A 16737-nucleotide genomic window follows, 5' to 3' on the forward strand; every position below is an offset into this window, starting at 1 on the left:
GATTTCCCCACTGAAGTTCTGACAAGAAGAGAGGGCTAACAACTGCAGATTATTACAGTCTCACACACCAGGGAAAAAATAATGAGCGTGGGCCGGCTGCTAGGCTCCTCACCCCCATAACCACGGCAATTTGCTAACGAACACAGCGGCGCGGCTGCGCCAGCTGCGACGGGTGCCAGAGGGTGCAGGAGAGCCCAGGCCGGCAGCGTGGCCGGGGGGCGACGGCCGGCGAGGAGCTGCCCCGCTCCCCTCGAGGGCAGCATCACCCTCGTGCCACCGGGTTTGTCACCGGCCCCGCGGGGACACCGGGCAGCGCCCCGACAGCCCCGGGGAGCTGCGCTGGGAGTGCTTCCTGGTACTTGGACAGTTACAAAAACAAGGCAACAAGAAAGCGCAAAATGAAAAGCAAAAGCAGGCATCTTTCACTGGCCTTCACACGGATCTGCAGGCCTTTTTTCGTATTGTTAGAAGTTACTAACTTCTGGCATACCGGTCAGTCTCAGACACCTATTATTACAAATCACATCACTGGAAAAAGGATAAAGTGATTGGGCTGTTTCCTCTGCCATCTGATTTCCTAATATTCAGGTTTTATGTTTCATGTTTTTTTCTGGATAGGCTATTTTTCACTCAAAGCTTAATGAAAAAAACATTATGCCCAAGTGAAACAAGTTGTATTTTAAGATTTACTTATAATAATATCGACAATATGGGTAAATAAGATACACAAGACAGGAGATGATTGTGTACCGTGTCGTGTCCTTTATCGGATCGGTATTGACCCGGGACTCTTGTTTGAGGAGGTAATGCTAACCCTGCAATACAATTCTCTCCAGCTTGGTTTAAGTAAAATAATAGAGTTAATGACAGAAGCAAAGCTACCTAGAGAGGTATAATTCATCATGGAGTGTTTCATGCCATTATCTTAAAAACATACAGTGTAGTAATCACTTGAAGTAGTGATAACACATAATTGTATGCTTCTCATAAATTATAGGTGAATGGGAGTTTCAGCTAATGAGTGCCAAATAGCAGCTCAGGAACTGTAGTGATTACAGAAGATGTGGTGATGAATGCATTTATTATTAGGGTATTGCAAATCTTTTTATAGCAGAGATGGCAAGTTTAGAAATAAATAACCAGCCACAGAGGCACCTGCGAGTCCGGCCAGGAGAGCCAAGCTCTCCGCGTGCGGTTTAACGGCACAGCAACGCTGTGAGGCCGGTCAAAGCAAGACGAAACAGAGAGAGCAGGAGTCTGACCAGAACGTCTGCGTCCGTGTGTGCTCGCATGCTGTTTGCCCAGCACCTGCCAAAGAGGAGCGTTCTGCACACAAAGCCATCTCTTCCACCGGCTCTCACGGAGAAGCACCGCGCACACGAGCGCCTCCGGCCGCTGCCCAGCGCAGGGCGGCACGCGCCGGGAACGGAGCCGTGGGGAAAGGGCGCACGGCAGAACTTCAGGGAAAGAAGATGTGAGTTTAAAAAAAAAAGAAGAAAAAAAAGCAGAAAAAGAAGTAGAAATCCAACAGCAGTGTTGCTCCAGCACACACCGCAAACGGCAGGGCACGGCGCTCTGTGACAGCCGTGTCCTGGGTGCTGTGGAGTGGCCGCATTCCCACCCCGCCAAACCCCCTGCGGGTGCTGCACATCTCAGTGTTGGTATTTTTCCTCTTTGTCTGCAAATTCCAAGCTGTCTGGGTCAGCTAATGGTGCAATATTTTAGGATTTTTGTTGTAACAACTCGAGTACTCCCTTGCTTTTTTTCTTTTTTCTTTTTTTTTTCCTTCAGAGAAGCAGATTGTGAAAATATATTAAATTTTAAAAAGAAAAGAAAAAAAAAGAATGAAAATATTCTGACATTCTGTATTGTATTTTGGCATTTTTACACATTTCCCTGCAGCAATTTCTCGGCAGCCTGGCAGGGTGCTGTGTGAGAGCAGCCACTGTTGCTTCTTTCATCACTGTGCAAATAATCCAAAAGGCAGCGCAAGAGAAGCAACCCATTTCTCTGAAGTTTCTGACATGATCATAGGCCTGGGCTCGAGTCCCTGCTCCCGACTTGGAATGATCTATGGCTGAAATCTTTGCTCTTTGTCAGGCAGAGCAGAGACTACGTGCAGGTGTACTATATTTCAGGTCAGGATCTAATACATTTAGGGAAGTGCAGCTAGCAGACAAGGCCATTTCACCAATTCCATTTTTGTGGAAATATTTGAGAGGTTATTTTCATCCCACTGCAAAATGAAAATAAAATTTAAAATCTCAGAGGCTTCCATGAAATAGAATTTTCCACCCAAACTAATAACTAAATAACTCAATTCATATGACTTCTACTAGGGCTGATACATGATTTCGTCTGTGCTTATCTCTCGGAACATTTAGTTTTCTGATATACTGCTGTTTGGAATCCTAGTAATAAATAAAAATCACGGAAATCTAATTGTGCTGCAACCCGTCATTATTACGAAGCTTTCAGGAGGAAGAAGAATGACCTCTGTACTCAGAAGAGAAGATGAGGTTAGAGACGGAGCTGCGCTGGCTCGTGCACACCCAGGAGCCTGGCGCAGGGACGTGCCCAGCTGCAGCCGCCGCAGGCTTGCTGGCCCCGCAGCACCGCGGCCAGCAGCACGGCTCCCCGGGGCTGCCGTCGGCACCGCTCAGTGCCGGCACCGCTCAGTGCCGACGCCGCTGGCCGAGCTCCCCAGTGCCAGCAGCACCCCTGCAAGCCGGCGGGGCTGCTCGGCAGGGCCCGCAGCCGCTCAGGGCAAGCCTTCACACCGACGTAACCCATCGGTGTCTCGAGGCTTTGGGAACCGCGCCTGTGGGGTAACCGCAGGGGGTCCCGGCGAGGTGCCCTGTGCCGGGCACGGCCCCCTTGCTGGCCCTGGTCTCTCTGCTTAAGCTCTCTGCGAGGAAAGGCAGGCAAAGGCCTCGCCTCACTGCAGCAGCACGCCAGCGAACTTCATCTGCTCTGTAGTCTCAGCACTTGTTTGAATTTCCATCTTTTAAAGGATATATCCCGGATCCAGTCCCTTCCCCACCACTCACATTTAAGATTTAAACAACTCTTGCCACACATGATAATGGAAAAGGTTCAGAAGAGCATTTGCTTTCAGAATGGCAAAGCACAGCAGAAAGGCTTTGGAATCACTGGAAGAAAATAAATTGAGATCTTGTTTCACACAGTGCTTAGTCTTCTGGTTTTTATAGAAGAAAACCCTGTATAATCTGGTACACTATCTCCCTACCTTTATGACTCAGTGGTGCAAAGTGTGAGGACGGCACTGGGTGTTTCGCTTACCTCAGCTGCGGCAGCGCTGCCTGCACCCGCGGGGTGAGGCCGAGCTGGGACGTGCCGCACCTGCCCGCCACGACAGCGCAGGACGAGCGGCAGCAGCGCGAAGCTCGCTACTCTCACAAGCAAAGTAAGACGAAAAAGTAAGAACTGGCCTACACGTGCCTCTTAAAACGGACTGAGCTTAAGACAGGAACAGGTTATTATAAATCTGAGAAGATGACTTAGATTTTTTTCCAGATCTTCAAATGTTGTGCCTCGGCTTGTCATTTTTATGCCTATACTGCTAATAGGACGAACGTTTTCTGAGCACCTTAGCAGCCTATTCTCATTTTCCATGCCATATTTCCACTTGACTCATTCGTTGTGAAAAGAAACGTCACCAGAGCAGTGCAGCCTCTTACAGCAGGCGGTCGAGGCAGCAGATGCCCAGCAGCACCTCCACCTCCGCTCGGCCGGCTCTCTGCTCACCGTGAGATGCCGCCCGCAGAGCGCGCGGGACCACCACGGCCACCGGCCCCCACGCAGCGCCGAGCGGGTCCGGCCGAGGCAGGATTTCACCCTGCTCCGCTCAGCCTGGCTGAGGGCAGCGCCAGACGTGGCCCTCCAGAGGCCGGCCGGTCCGGCAGCACCCGCACGGTGCTGCCCAGTTTACACTCCTGCTCCTTACCTGCGGCCCCGCTAAACTGAAGCCAAACGCGACGACCAGCCTGGCAAACTTTTTTCCTGTTGCCAAACTGCCGCTGGGAAGCAGCCCGGCACGCCCACCCAGGGGCAGTACTGCAGTCTCCCATGACTGACGTCTCAGCGCCAGTTGTGCGGAGCTCAGAAATGAGCCTGCTCGCCACACCGACGCTGGTGCGCTGCATCTGCCGCCTGCCTGCCGCCCCTGTGCAGCAGCAGCCCCTCGGATTCATGCCTGCGCACCAGGCGCTTCTCACCACGGGTTGTCTGCTGAAGACGTCAGTGACCAGTGCACACAGAGGAAGGATGAGCAATCTGTCCAAAAAACCATCCATTGACTTACTGCGTGCAAGTATCTTTATAATTACTGGGAAATCCCCTTTCGAATGTGTTCAGAGATGACTGCAGGTTGCGTGACTGCCCCTGAGGCAGAGTTGGATATAACCTGGCAACATTTGCGTAACCTTTGGGTAAGAACGAACTGCTCTTCGGTAGTTTCCTTCAGTACGTTACCTACAAACAGACCTTTTAATAATAACTAGTGGGAATTCCTTTTTTTCTTTTCATTTTCTTTTCATTTGAAAAAATATCCAGCTGTCTTACTGATGTGCAAAATATGTTAGCTGATCATTTTACTTGCAAAAGAGGCGGAACGACAGAACCGCCTCTTCTGAAAGTAACGATCTCACATCTCCTGTGTCATAGAACAAATAGGCTTTTTAACAATGAATCAATTATTGATAACCTCTATATGTGGTGCATTAAAATGCCGAGTGTATTAACAGGTGAGGTAATCAGACCGCAAACATACCATGTACATTAAAATTCATATTTAGCTAGAACAGCTGCAAACAAATCTCTGTACATTCTTACATTAAATAATGTCTTATGCTGTTTTGACTAGTAAAATCAGTGCTGGCCAGAGAATGACTGCGCGGGCACTTGTTTCATAAACCGTAGCTAACTGGTGTTGGAAGCATCAACCATTCCTCCCGTCCCGCGGCTGGCCCTTTGCTGGGCACGGCTGGCTCCTGGCGCTGGGCAGAGCTGGGAGCGCTCCGGCTGCCCCATCGAAGTCCTCAGCGGGTAACGGGGCTGCTTGGCTGGATGGCGGCACCTCCTGCCTCTCGCCCTTCTCCGCTCCCAGCACTGTGGCTCTCTGGGAAGCCACGCACAGCAACTCCCCTCCCCACCAGCCTGTGACTGTCCGTTTCCCGTATGACACAGTTAGACACATCGATGCACATAACCAAGGACACCCGCTGTGGTAACGGTGTCACTGTGTTCTCTGCACCCATCACCCTGCAGTCTCTCTATAGGCACACTTAGGATTCCTACGCCTTCTCGGAAGGCTGTTTGAAGGTAAAACCAGTTATGGCCAAGCCCAAACACGACCGGGTAGCACGCTGAGAAGGATGGAAAGGCGGCGGCCGAGTGGTGCAGTGACACCACACATCGCCCCGCGGCCCCACGAGGCAGCTGGCAGTGGGACCCCCCCAGCACGGCCCTCGTGCCCCCCAGGGCGCGCTGCACATCCCGCATGAGGATCGGGAACGCTTCCCTGGAAGGAGCTATGCAGTACGCCATCGTGCTTAAAAATTCGTCCCACACATACACATCTATTTATCAATGTTTATTTAAATTAATGGAAAAAATTTGTTTCCTTCTCTAATTCCCGGAGCCAGGCAAGAGCCAGCCAGCAAGCGCAGCCTGTTACACCCCGAGCACGCACAGGACTGCTGAACGCCAGAGGGTTACAGCCCCGCGGAGCTTGGGAGCCTTCATCATAAGAAACAGGCACTTTTTTTCTTTTTTTCTTTTTTTTTTTGATTAAATATACCTGGAAGGAATTTAGCTTGACTCTCAGCAGTAAGCTGAACTCACAGTGCCGGGAAAGAAAAAATAAAAAAAACACCCAAACAAACCCCAAACCTGACCACGTTCCGGGCAGAAATAATTGAAAGTCCATGTGGAACCTCACCGTGACATTTCTAAAGAGTGACTTCATTAAAAATAGCTACATTTCCTATGACTGCTAATGCACCTTTCCCACTCTTTCCTAGACAAACACTTTAAATGCTGCTTCCCAGAGAGCACGGAACGGTTTCAGCCGCCCGCCCACTTTGAGCCAGTTTTAGATTTCCGGGTTTCCTTTTATCTGTTGGTTTTATTAATGCAGCAGCCACACTCTGATATAAAAATGCTCAGAAACAGACACGGAGCAACGGGGCAGTGGTTGTCCTCGGGTGGGCACGCAGGGCAGGGGAGCACCGACATCTTCCCCGCGTTGCAGCTCCTCCTCCACGAGGCTCTCCTCGGGTAACTGCTCTGCTTCAGCAAGTGCTGAACGGGAACAGAGGCTTCACCGACTGCAAGCAATATCCCAAGCATATTTTTATATAAGAATTAGGGTCAAAGACCTTACTCTAGCAACTGCATAAAAAGAAAAAAAAAATCAAGAAAAAAGACCGATCCCCACAGGCACTAACACATCCAACCACACGCTGTCGGTGCTGTTAGTCCTGCTGCAGGGTGCGACAGAAAGCAGCTACGTGCTTTTAAGCGAGTGTTTCAAGAACAGAAGGAATACAGTCAGTCTAGGATGGTGAGCTGGGATGGCTGGAAAATATTTGCTCCACATCTTCTCAGTATTTTTAAAAATACTGCATTTGCACCATAAAAAGCACGAATCAGAATGAGGTTATTAATCTTTGAGAGCCACATACAACTGAGATTAATCAGCTTGTCTCATAAACAGTATCTGCAACTCCAGAATAAAAAAGAAAAACATCTTCCTAAAGAAGAGACATAGGCATTAACCTCTTTTCCTCATCTTAAAATCACATCCCTATTGTAAAATATTAAAGTATAGCTTCTTTTTTTAACAACAACTAGGCAAACATCAATAATTTGGCCTGATCTATAACAGAGGAAAGCCAGCTGGCTGGAATTCGCAGGCTTGTTGAGAAAGCGTGGACCGAGCCACGAGTGGGGCACTGCCTGCCCACGGCCCCAGCCCCACGGAGCCGGCTGCCCCGGGCGGGTGCGGGATGTCCCCGCGGGGAGGTCCCCGCGCCGAGCCCCAGGCGGCCGCAGCCGAGCAGCTCCCGCAGCCAGTGCCACGCTTCCCTAGAAGGAAAAGAAACCTCCAAAAAAATGGACCAAACCCACCCACTACTGTCATACACGCTATTTATTTTCATTTAACTGTATACATTTTCAGGATGGTGCTCGGCTAGATAATTAGCATTTTTCTGATATTAAAATCGTTATTCCTTTCACTGCAATGATGTAGATGTACCTGCAATACGTCTTAATTCTTTGTTAAAGGAATAAATATGACATAACATCTGATTAATAAGAAAAGATTGCTATCTGCAAATTTCAGAGCTTGCTTGACTTCCCCAAACAAAAACGTAAGTCAGCGCCATCCCCCAAAGTCCCTGGTCCGGCCACAGGGAGGGCCTTCTGAAAAAATCTGCACAGAAGTGGAAGAGACTCAAAATGAGAAACTCAGACTGGCAGAGCTGTGGCTCAGGGAACCACACCGTCATTTTGAGAGAATAACCAAATTGCCGAAGCTGCTGCGTTCCGCCTTTTGACTTACACAATACGCGGAGGAAGGGAAAGCTGGCTGGTGGGCAGCCCCGCTGGAGGGTTACCCCCACTTCGCTTCCCCCTGCTGCGCCCCGCCGGGGACACCCGCCCAGAGCCACGTAGGGTGCGCTGCCGGGCACCGCCGCGCTGACAGCGCTTCGAATGCATCACGGGAATAAAACTGACGGGCCTGATTGCAAAGATTGACATTACGCATTTCAAGGGATGATATTAGTTGCAAAAAGAGTGGAGAATTGGAACCTCAGGGTTTTTAAAAGTAAGCATGCTTGGCCTTTGTTTCTTGTTTTTGCTAGTAGAAGACAGAGAATTTACCTACATAATTGCACATAAATTACATATTTGCAGACCATTGTAAAAAATAATGACCTAGCTTTCAACTGTTACACATACTCAGCTCCAATTAACTGCAGTGAAAGCTCTGTGTTTATATCCAGGGAAGAATTTGACTTAATTATTTCCAATATTTTTAATACAAATTCTGTTTGTGTGTACAGAAGCGTGTTTATGGCTATCCATGCACTGCAGGATAATGGAGGGCTGACTTCGTGCACTGCCACAGATGCCTGATTGCATGTTTATCTATAATGGGCATTTCAGTGGAATGACCCAATAATTTTGCTGGCCAGACTTATTTCAATATTGCATGTTAATTGCTAGAGTGAGCTGAAAATAGATCTTAAAATAGGATGTAGGTGGTTAGCCCCAGGGGAAAAGAGGAATGAAAGATGGAGTGTGTGATGCTGGCTATGGTCAAAACAAAGAGAAGCAGCAGATAAGTTAGGAGTAAAGGTAGGAGTGAGTAGGGAAAGAAAAGCTTGAGGTATATGGGGAGCGGCAGGGCTCAGATTTTGGCACCAGTCTGAGTGTTGCCTGCTGTCGGAGAGGCTGAGCGGTGCCCGCCACGTGCCTGCACGGGGAATACCTGCGAAAGAGGTTCGGTGAGCCCCTAGCACCATTGCAGAGGTGGCTAATGCAGAAAATGATAGAGATGCATTGCTGTGCTGGGAGAGTATCGAGAGGAGCAGTGCCGGACATCGCCGCAGCTGGGGGGCTGCATCCCGGCCTGCCGGGGCTGCCAGGTCGCGCCGCGCCGCGCTGCGCCAGGCGGGCGGGTGGCAGGGCAGCCGCTACGGCATGCACAACGGCAACATTTGTAACGTTAATGCCTTTTGGCCTAAAAGCATTCTTCACAGAGAGAACAACGAGAAGTACTCCTGCCCTTCTGCAGCCTGCTCATGGTGTTCGCCTGGTGCCCGCCGCGGGAGCCGCGCAGCCAGGGGCACACGGACCCCTCCGCCCGCAAAAGGGCTGCACGTCAAGGCATTTCCTCACCGATACTCCCCTCCTCTTCCGAGGTAACCTTGTCTTAATTGTGTTCGCATTTGTTGTCCGGAAATTTAATTTTTACAGTTCTTCAGTCATGTGTCAACATATCAAAAATTCCTGTAATATTTATTCTCCTTCTGTGGATAACCTTGTCAATCTTAATTATAGCTTAGGGTAGGCAAACAAAATTGAATGCGTGGCTCCAGATGAGATGTACCATTGTTCAATATGCTGCTGTAATATATTCCGTACTTTTAATGCACCAAAGCATTTTAACTGCTGTTGCACACTGTGCACACAGTCATTTGAGCTCTCAACAACATTTATTTATTTAGATTTCAACCTATAAAACATAAAATAATACATTTCCGAGACTCTAGGTGCCCTTGACAAATAATTAAAAAGGCAGTTCAACAAATTCTCAAATACCGCTAGCACATCAAAAACTTTTCTCTGCATAAAACTGTACAAATGTCAAACTTCCTTACCTGAACTGTCACAAAACTTTACTTCCTCCTGTCGCCCATTTCCACTAAAATAGTAGCATTTACCTGCCTTTCTCACAAATTAAAAGCCCTTTCAAGCCACAGGGAGTAATGGATTCTCAATTTCCAGGAGTTTTCTGGAAAGAACTCTGCCAGTTCACCATTTAAACCGTTTCTGCAAGCAAGTCCCATTTAGCTCCCTCAGCCACGCCAGCCGATCAGACCTGGCAGCTCCCTGGCTCACAGCCACTTGACAAATAACAGCCTCCCGCACCAACTCCCTGAAATTGCAATAGAAAGGGACGGGATGCTGCCTTTCCTGGCACCTGAGACCTAGAGCGTGGGCCAAGGGGCAAATGCAAAGGGCGGCTGCCCAGGGACCTAAGACGTGATGGAGAAGGCGTTTTTAAAGTTAAAGAGGAGGTGATGCACACAGCTGCGGAGCAAAGGCTGCGCTTGTGGACGCGGCCAGCTCACTGCAGAGGAAGAGCAGGCAACGTCGTGTGTGGGGAACAGAACAAAACTCTGCACATGTGAACAACCTCCTGTGCTGCAGGCATCTGCCCGAAGCAGCCCCGGGAGCAGCACGCAGCAAACCAAGGGAGCCGTGCCCAGGAAGCCCCGGTGTCACAGGGCCAGCGGAGCGCGGCAGAGCCGCGGGGCAGCGCGGCCTGGGGGGGCTCAGGGGGGCTCCGGAGCTGCCTCTGGCCCAGCACAGCGGTGACTTCCTCACCGGGCCGTACTCTGGCAAACCCTTCAGCTCTGCAGCTCTGCAAACCCTTTTATGAGGCACACCCCATGCCCACCTAGCACCCAGCAAGGCTGCGGTGCCATGCCCACAGCCTGCGTGAAAGTACTGCTACGCGCCTGACAGGCAGCGAGGGATCTGCATTTTTCTACCACACCTCTTCTTCCGAGCACATGTTTTCTGACATAGGAGAGAAGATGATTTAAATGTCCTTCCCTTCTCACGCTATGCTACCTGATCCCTCCATGAAGTATAAGGAAGATATCAGGAGAGACCATGAGCAGCAGCCAGAGGGTCACGTTAGTTGACACGGAGATGCTCTTTCATTTCTTTCTGTTCTCTCTCTAGACTCGAGGATCAACAAAGGAAAAGGGAAAATATAGAAAAAACAGCCACAACCTCCAAAATTCCTTTTGCTGTAGGTGATCACATTACGTTGTCTCACATCTAACCTGCACTCCTTACTGCAACAGGAATCGTAACTCTGTGATTTCAGAGTGACTCCATTCCCAGCAAGTACTTAGGGCTACTAAAGTCCAAGTGGTCCTTCACCAACCACACTGACTGACCGATGACTGGAAATGACAGGAAGAATGCCTTGCAGTTGTTAGATATAAGCTATCTCCGTTGTATCAACTATGGTCATGAATCAGGGGAAAAAAAAAAAAAGAAAAAGAAAGAAGAGAGGAGAGGAGAGATCCAAAAAGGAGAAAATACAAGCAAATCAGAGAAGCCATTTCCAAACACACAGTAGTATTTTCATAGTGCTTAACCACTATCTACGTTTCAACTCCTTTCTTTAATGGCATTTAGAACTCATTATTCAAATGGCATGCTCCAGAAGTGTCACACAAGAGTCCCTCACGAATCCTCACCCTAATCCTGTTGCAGAAAAGACCAGCTTCAGGCCTGAGAAGATAGCCCAGGCCCCCCGCTGGTAGCTCTTGCAGCACTCATGAGCTCGCCAGGCTCGGCTGCCACCACGTGCATTTGGAAGTCTGGCCAAGGATGCAACTCGTCTTGCTGCTAAGTACCAAACACAGAGCTCCGTGACAGCAATATGCCACCTACCCACTGCATCACTTAGAGAGGAATTAAACAGACTTTAAACATTCGAGTTGCTTCAGGATTTAAAAATCCCATTTGTGGGAGATTCACAGAGAATAGGGTAGCACATACTGGTAAATATTTAAGATTTTGTGAAGCGCTTAGAATTTGCCGCAAATATTCTACAACTGCAAACACATTTTATAGAGATTAATTAGGGGAATTACTGGAATATCTCAGACGGGCTCCTGTGTTAGCCCACAAAGAGAGAGTATGCCTGGAAAGGTAAAACGGTAATGCTGCTCTTACTTGGAGATTTGGTTCCTAGCGGAAGGGTTCTATACAAATCCTATTTTCAGAATGGAGACTGGAAAGTGTTGCTAGAGCATCTTCATCTGATTTGGGTAAAGCGTCTTGAGTCAGCAAGAAGTACTTATCCCTGTATATAGATTTTTGAGAGAAATTAAGAAAAGAAATGATGTCTTAGTTATAGCTTCCCTAAGGCAGCTTCGAGTGGAGAAATATGGACTTATTTAGCAAATTATCAAGGTTGAATTTTACATATACTGTGATACTAGCAATTATTAATGATTTGCTCAGAGGCCAAGCTCTTATTTCCCTTCTAAATTCTAGTATATGAATGAAAAAAAAAAAGACAAAAAGCATGATCAACAATTAACCTTTCCCTGTATGGACGAAAAGTAAATGAATCATTGTGCATGCAAGTTCTTAGCTCCCACCATGAAGCCATTTCTTATAATAAATTAGAAACAAACAAACAAACAAAACCCCATCACCGTAGTTAGTGATCGAGTTTCTACTAACTTTAGTGGGACCCCGCTCTCATCTGCTGTTGGAAATCGGTTAGAGCTAAAAATCCTGTAAAGAAGGTTCACAGAGCCCCAGGCTGGTTGAGGCACCTCTGGGTCCCCCCACCCCGAGCAGGGCCCAGCCCCAGCCCCAGCCCCAGGCGGCCCCGGAGCTCCCCCCAGGACCCCCAGCACCCCCCGGTCCCTGCGCGGGGCTCGGCACCGCCCGGCACAGCGGTGCTGCCCGGGGCCGGGGGGAGCCTCTGGGCCCAGGCTGACATTGCACATTTGGTAATTGATTGGAACTGACTTCCCAGGTTTTGTTACCTGACATTCAGAAATAAAACCTAAACTCATTTCCCCAGTAAGTAATATAAAAAACCTACAAGGGAAAACAGAAAATTGGCTTATTATTAGTAGTACAGAAGTAACTTTCAGTGGAAGAAACATAATTCTTTTATTTCCTAGACCACTTTTAAGCTTAAAGAGCAAACCTCATAATCTACCAAAAGTGTCAAAATATTTTTCAAGAAACAGAAGTGATAGATAAATTTTTCCAAAGGACAGGAAGTCTGTGTAATTATATTTGTGGACAGCAAGCTAGTACTCAGGAAAATAGAAATTCATGAGATATTGACAACAATTTGCCAAATAAAACCAGGATCAAGAGGTTTCCAAAGGCTTTTAAGAGCTAAGAGGTTCATGAAGCTGTGAAATTCATGAGGAATTTGCATTAGTGTCAATTCACAGATCTGTTTACTGGTGGTTTTTCCCTCTGGCATGTAAAAAGAACATTTTTGAAAGTGGAGTCCTTAAATTAGAAAATTGCTTTAAAAATGCTGCTTAGATGCAAAAAAAGACCCCCAAAAGATCAATTTTTAAACTAGTTAATGTTTTGAAATTAATGAAATAAACTCAGTCTCGATACTGTATTCATTAGGGTACGTAATGACATGCAGCTTGGTCCAGAGCCTATCCAGCTGCACAGGGCAAGGCGAGCGCTCACACCCCGTCTGAACTGAGCGTCAGCACTTGCAGAAAGGATTTGCACCTCCGTTCGCGCGCAGAGGCCACTTGTGTGAAAGCAGAGGAGTGGTGCTGACCTGCTGAGGACCGAATTCACACCGGCTCGGTGCCCGCAGTGCCGGGGTGAAGCCTGCAGCCGTGGGGCGCAGCAGGTCCCGACGCTCGCCCTGCTCTGCTTGGCAAAAAGCTGTTGGGATTGTTTTGGCCAGTGGCTCCCAAACCCCTGACTGCTCTTGCCAACACTAACGTGCCTTGGACTTAGGGCCACGGCCCAGGTGTGCTCTGAAGGAGCCAGCACGCCTGCTTTCCAAGGAGGAGAAGTGACAAACTTCATTCTCTGAAGCAAAGAAGTAGCTGCTACCAGCTTCACTCATGAGCTAACTACCTTACTGATGTTTGCTCCTGCATGAATCACCAGGCACCTGATAGCCACAATTTCAAGAGAATATACACTGAGGAGGTTTGAACTGAGGGTGACACATACCAAAGCTAGTGCAGTAGCCAAAAATGATGCTGGAGAATGGTCTTCAGAATAAGCTCATCTCTTTGCAAGCAGGAAAAGAAATGGCATCTTGGTATCACAGTGCTTGTTCACTGAAGTCTCATAAACTCATATTCTGGGAGGAACACAGCAGTGCTGTCCAAGCACCAAGGGATGAAGTTAGGAAAGCTAAAGCCCAGGCAGAATTGAATCTGGCCAGGGATGTCAAGGGCAGCAAGAAGGGCTTCTACAAGTACATCAGTGATAAACACAGGTTTGCTCACTCTTCTCCCGATTTCTTAAAACCCTATCAGTTTTTAAGGCTGACAGGGCTGGCTTTACAACACAGCAGCTGCTCTGCTCTGCCTAGCGTAATATCGATTTTTACAACAAGCTCTGTAAATATCAATATTTTTGTACTTCAAGCAGACAAAAAGCAGCATAGTGAAATGTACCCTGCCAGCCACACATGCCCGGTCAGTCTGGAGAGAGCTGAAACAAATTTAATGAGAAAGTAACACCGACAGGAAGAAAAAGAGTTTGGAAATGGAAAATAAGGCGAGGAGGAAGAGACGAGAGCCCCAGGGAAAGAGACGACAGGCAGCAAGGGGAACGGCGAGCGCAGCTGGGGTCCGCTGAGCCTGGCAGAGAAGCGGGGAAGGAAGGGCACCGCGGAGCAGGACCGCAGGGGGAGCCCCCGGGGCTGGAGGTGCAGGGCAGGGGGCTTCTTCGTTTGGGGATTACTTCAACTGACTCCTATGTGCCTGCCTGTGACCAAGTGCTTATGCTGGTCTCCATAAATAAGGCTTTTGGTTTTGGAGGACTGTGGGGTCCTACCAAACCGAAGAAACTGCAGAACTGCAGGCTGTGCCTGCCCGTTCACCCAAGGGACGGTGGTCGCCCCTGCGCCAGCGGGACGAAGCCGTGGCCTGTGCCCACAACAGGGGTGCTGCCGCGCGTGGGGCCGCCACGGGCAGGCCGACAGGGCCGACACGGCTGACAGGGCCGACAGGGCCAACGGGGCCGGCAGGGCTGACAGGGCCAACAGGGCTGACAGAGCTGACAGGGCCAACAGGGCTGACAGAGCTGACAGGGCCAACGGGGCCGGCAGGGCTGATGGGGCCAACAGGGCCGACAGGGCCGCGTGGGCGCTGCTGCCTGAGGGCAGCACCACAAACACGGGACAGCTGAGTGGAGGGCCGCACGAAGGGACGTGCTTCTTGCACGCCTTTACTTTGGTTTCAGTTTTGGGGGAGGTTGCTCACTGAAATGTTTGTGAGCTGGTGATTCAAGTGGAAAACGCTTTGGAATGCCAAATTCTGGCTTATTTTCGATTACGCCACAGATGTGAATGGATCATTTTGAAGGGATTGCTCTTCCCTCTTCCGACAGAGAACAAGGCAGACAACCACACGACCTGTTGCTGGCCCTAGTGTCCTTCTGAATCTCGGATTTTCCAGCTGAGAAGAAAATGACAATATTTTTTCCCCACAGCCTTAAATCAGCCCGCTGTCACTTGTACTAGGTACATATCCAACTGTACCAGGGCAGCTCTTTCCAGCCTTCCCTAGCCCAAATGCCGACTCCATATCTTTCGTAACTTTCATTTAGAGTAAATTATTATATGCTTACTGTACGCTAGATATGATGTGCCTTCACAGCTATTAAATAAGAGTATAGTAGTCTTCCAATGTGAACTGCAAAAACCTCATTTTTCAGATGAAAACATATTTCTAGTAGGCAACCAGGTGTGCCATTATTATTTCTGCTATTAATTATGTCATTTATTAATTTTAACCATTTTTCCCCTGCCACATACAGATTTGAAATAAAATATGCAAACATATTCAGTGTCTAAAAAAGGGTACATTCAGCTGTGAAACAGAATAGATTTCCATTTTCCTAATGCTTTTTGGCACTTGCCTCTGTCCAGTTACATTAGTCTGTAAAATGTTTCCAGCTTTATCAGCCCCTAAGAATATGCCAAACATATAAATATGAATTTATAATTCTGACTAAATAAGTCCCACACATGAAGTCCTTCAGGAACTAAGAATATGTAACAGAAACAGGTTGTGCACTTTAGATGCCTGTAATCATAGCACTGCATCCAAAAATGGGATACAAGTTCCATCACGGAAAAAAAAAAAAAAAAACAGCCAGCTTTTCAGGTAAATTCTTGACAAGACATAACCTTAATAGCTGCCTTTTTTTCTGCACTATGTATGATTTTGACAGAGAAAAATAGAGGACATTTCAGACACATTATGCATGTTGACATTAAGTAACTAGCAATTAGGCAAAGTACATAATTGCATCTTAATGCACCAGAAGAGAAAATAACAAAAAAGTCTGGGGAAAAGTTATAAAACCGGGGGTTTGACGACAGTTAAAACAACAACAACAACAAAATCTGGAAAAGAAAAAAAAAAGGAAACGAAACCACAGACACTGAAATCACTCCTAGCAGGCAACAAACGAAGGTAGGTATGGTTGCCAAAACCTGCATTCCCTCTTCAGGCAAAATTCCCGTGGTGTACTTAGATGAGCTCACTAAATACACATGCATACCACTCCAGTGCTATTGCTGCCACACGGTAAATTACTAAGCTAAGAAAAATAACATTATTTCTGGCTGATCTTTGTACACAGCTTGTGAGAAATGTCCTACATGCTATGGCATCTTGGGTTTCCATAGAAAGGGTAAAATAGCTTATTGAAGATAAGTGAGTCGTGTGACACAAGCAGTTTTGGAAAATGTGGTGGACTGAAAGCCTGGGGAGCAGAGCTGGGTTATGTTCGTGGAAGCACATCAGAGCAAAGAGCACCAGTGCGGTTGCACTCCTTCCAGCAAAGACTTCTACAAAGGTAGGTGACACGTATCCGGCCAGCGGGAGGAGTACAGTTCTGCATCTGCCCGCAGACAGGAGAGAAATGCAGGTTCGATCTGCTTTAGGAAAGGATTCTCCGGGGTGGCTAGCTCTGGCAGCAACCAGATTCACTCCATATGACTGTACAAAGCGTGCTGGTTCCTACATCTTCTCAGTGACGGGCTGAGCACCCATCGTTGACAAACAGCATGTTACACCTTTGCTGGCTGAAACACTTGTCCCCAGGGATGATGGTAAAAATAAATATGGAAATATTTACTGAAGATTAGTCTCTAGTTACTGAATTGCATCTAGCTGCGGTTGCCATCGCACGGACCCTTCAGCA

The 16737-nt window shown here is 48.1% G+C and overlaps 1 protein-coding gene across 3 annotated transcripts in view; it reads right to left on the bottom strand.

The window, feature by feature from the left end:
- The window catches only part of NEGR1 (neuronal growth regulator 1), a 299901-nt gene that overhangs the window by 155641 nt on the left and 127523 nt on the right, over positions 1-16737 (bottom strand). The gene's annotated exons all lie outside the window — the stretch shown is intronic.

This window comes from Anser cygnoides, chromosome 8 (genome assembly GCF_040182565.1).
Source record: "Anser cygnoides isolate HZ-2024a breed goose chromosome 8, Taihu_goose_T2T_genome, whole genome shotgun sequence".
NCBI classification, from domain to species: domain Eukaryota; kingdom Metazoa; phylum Chordata; class Aves; order Anseriformes; family Anatidae; genus Anser; species Anser cygnoides.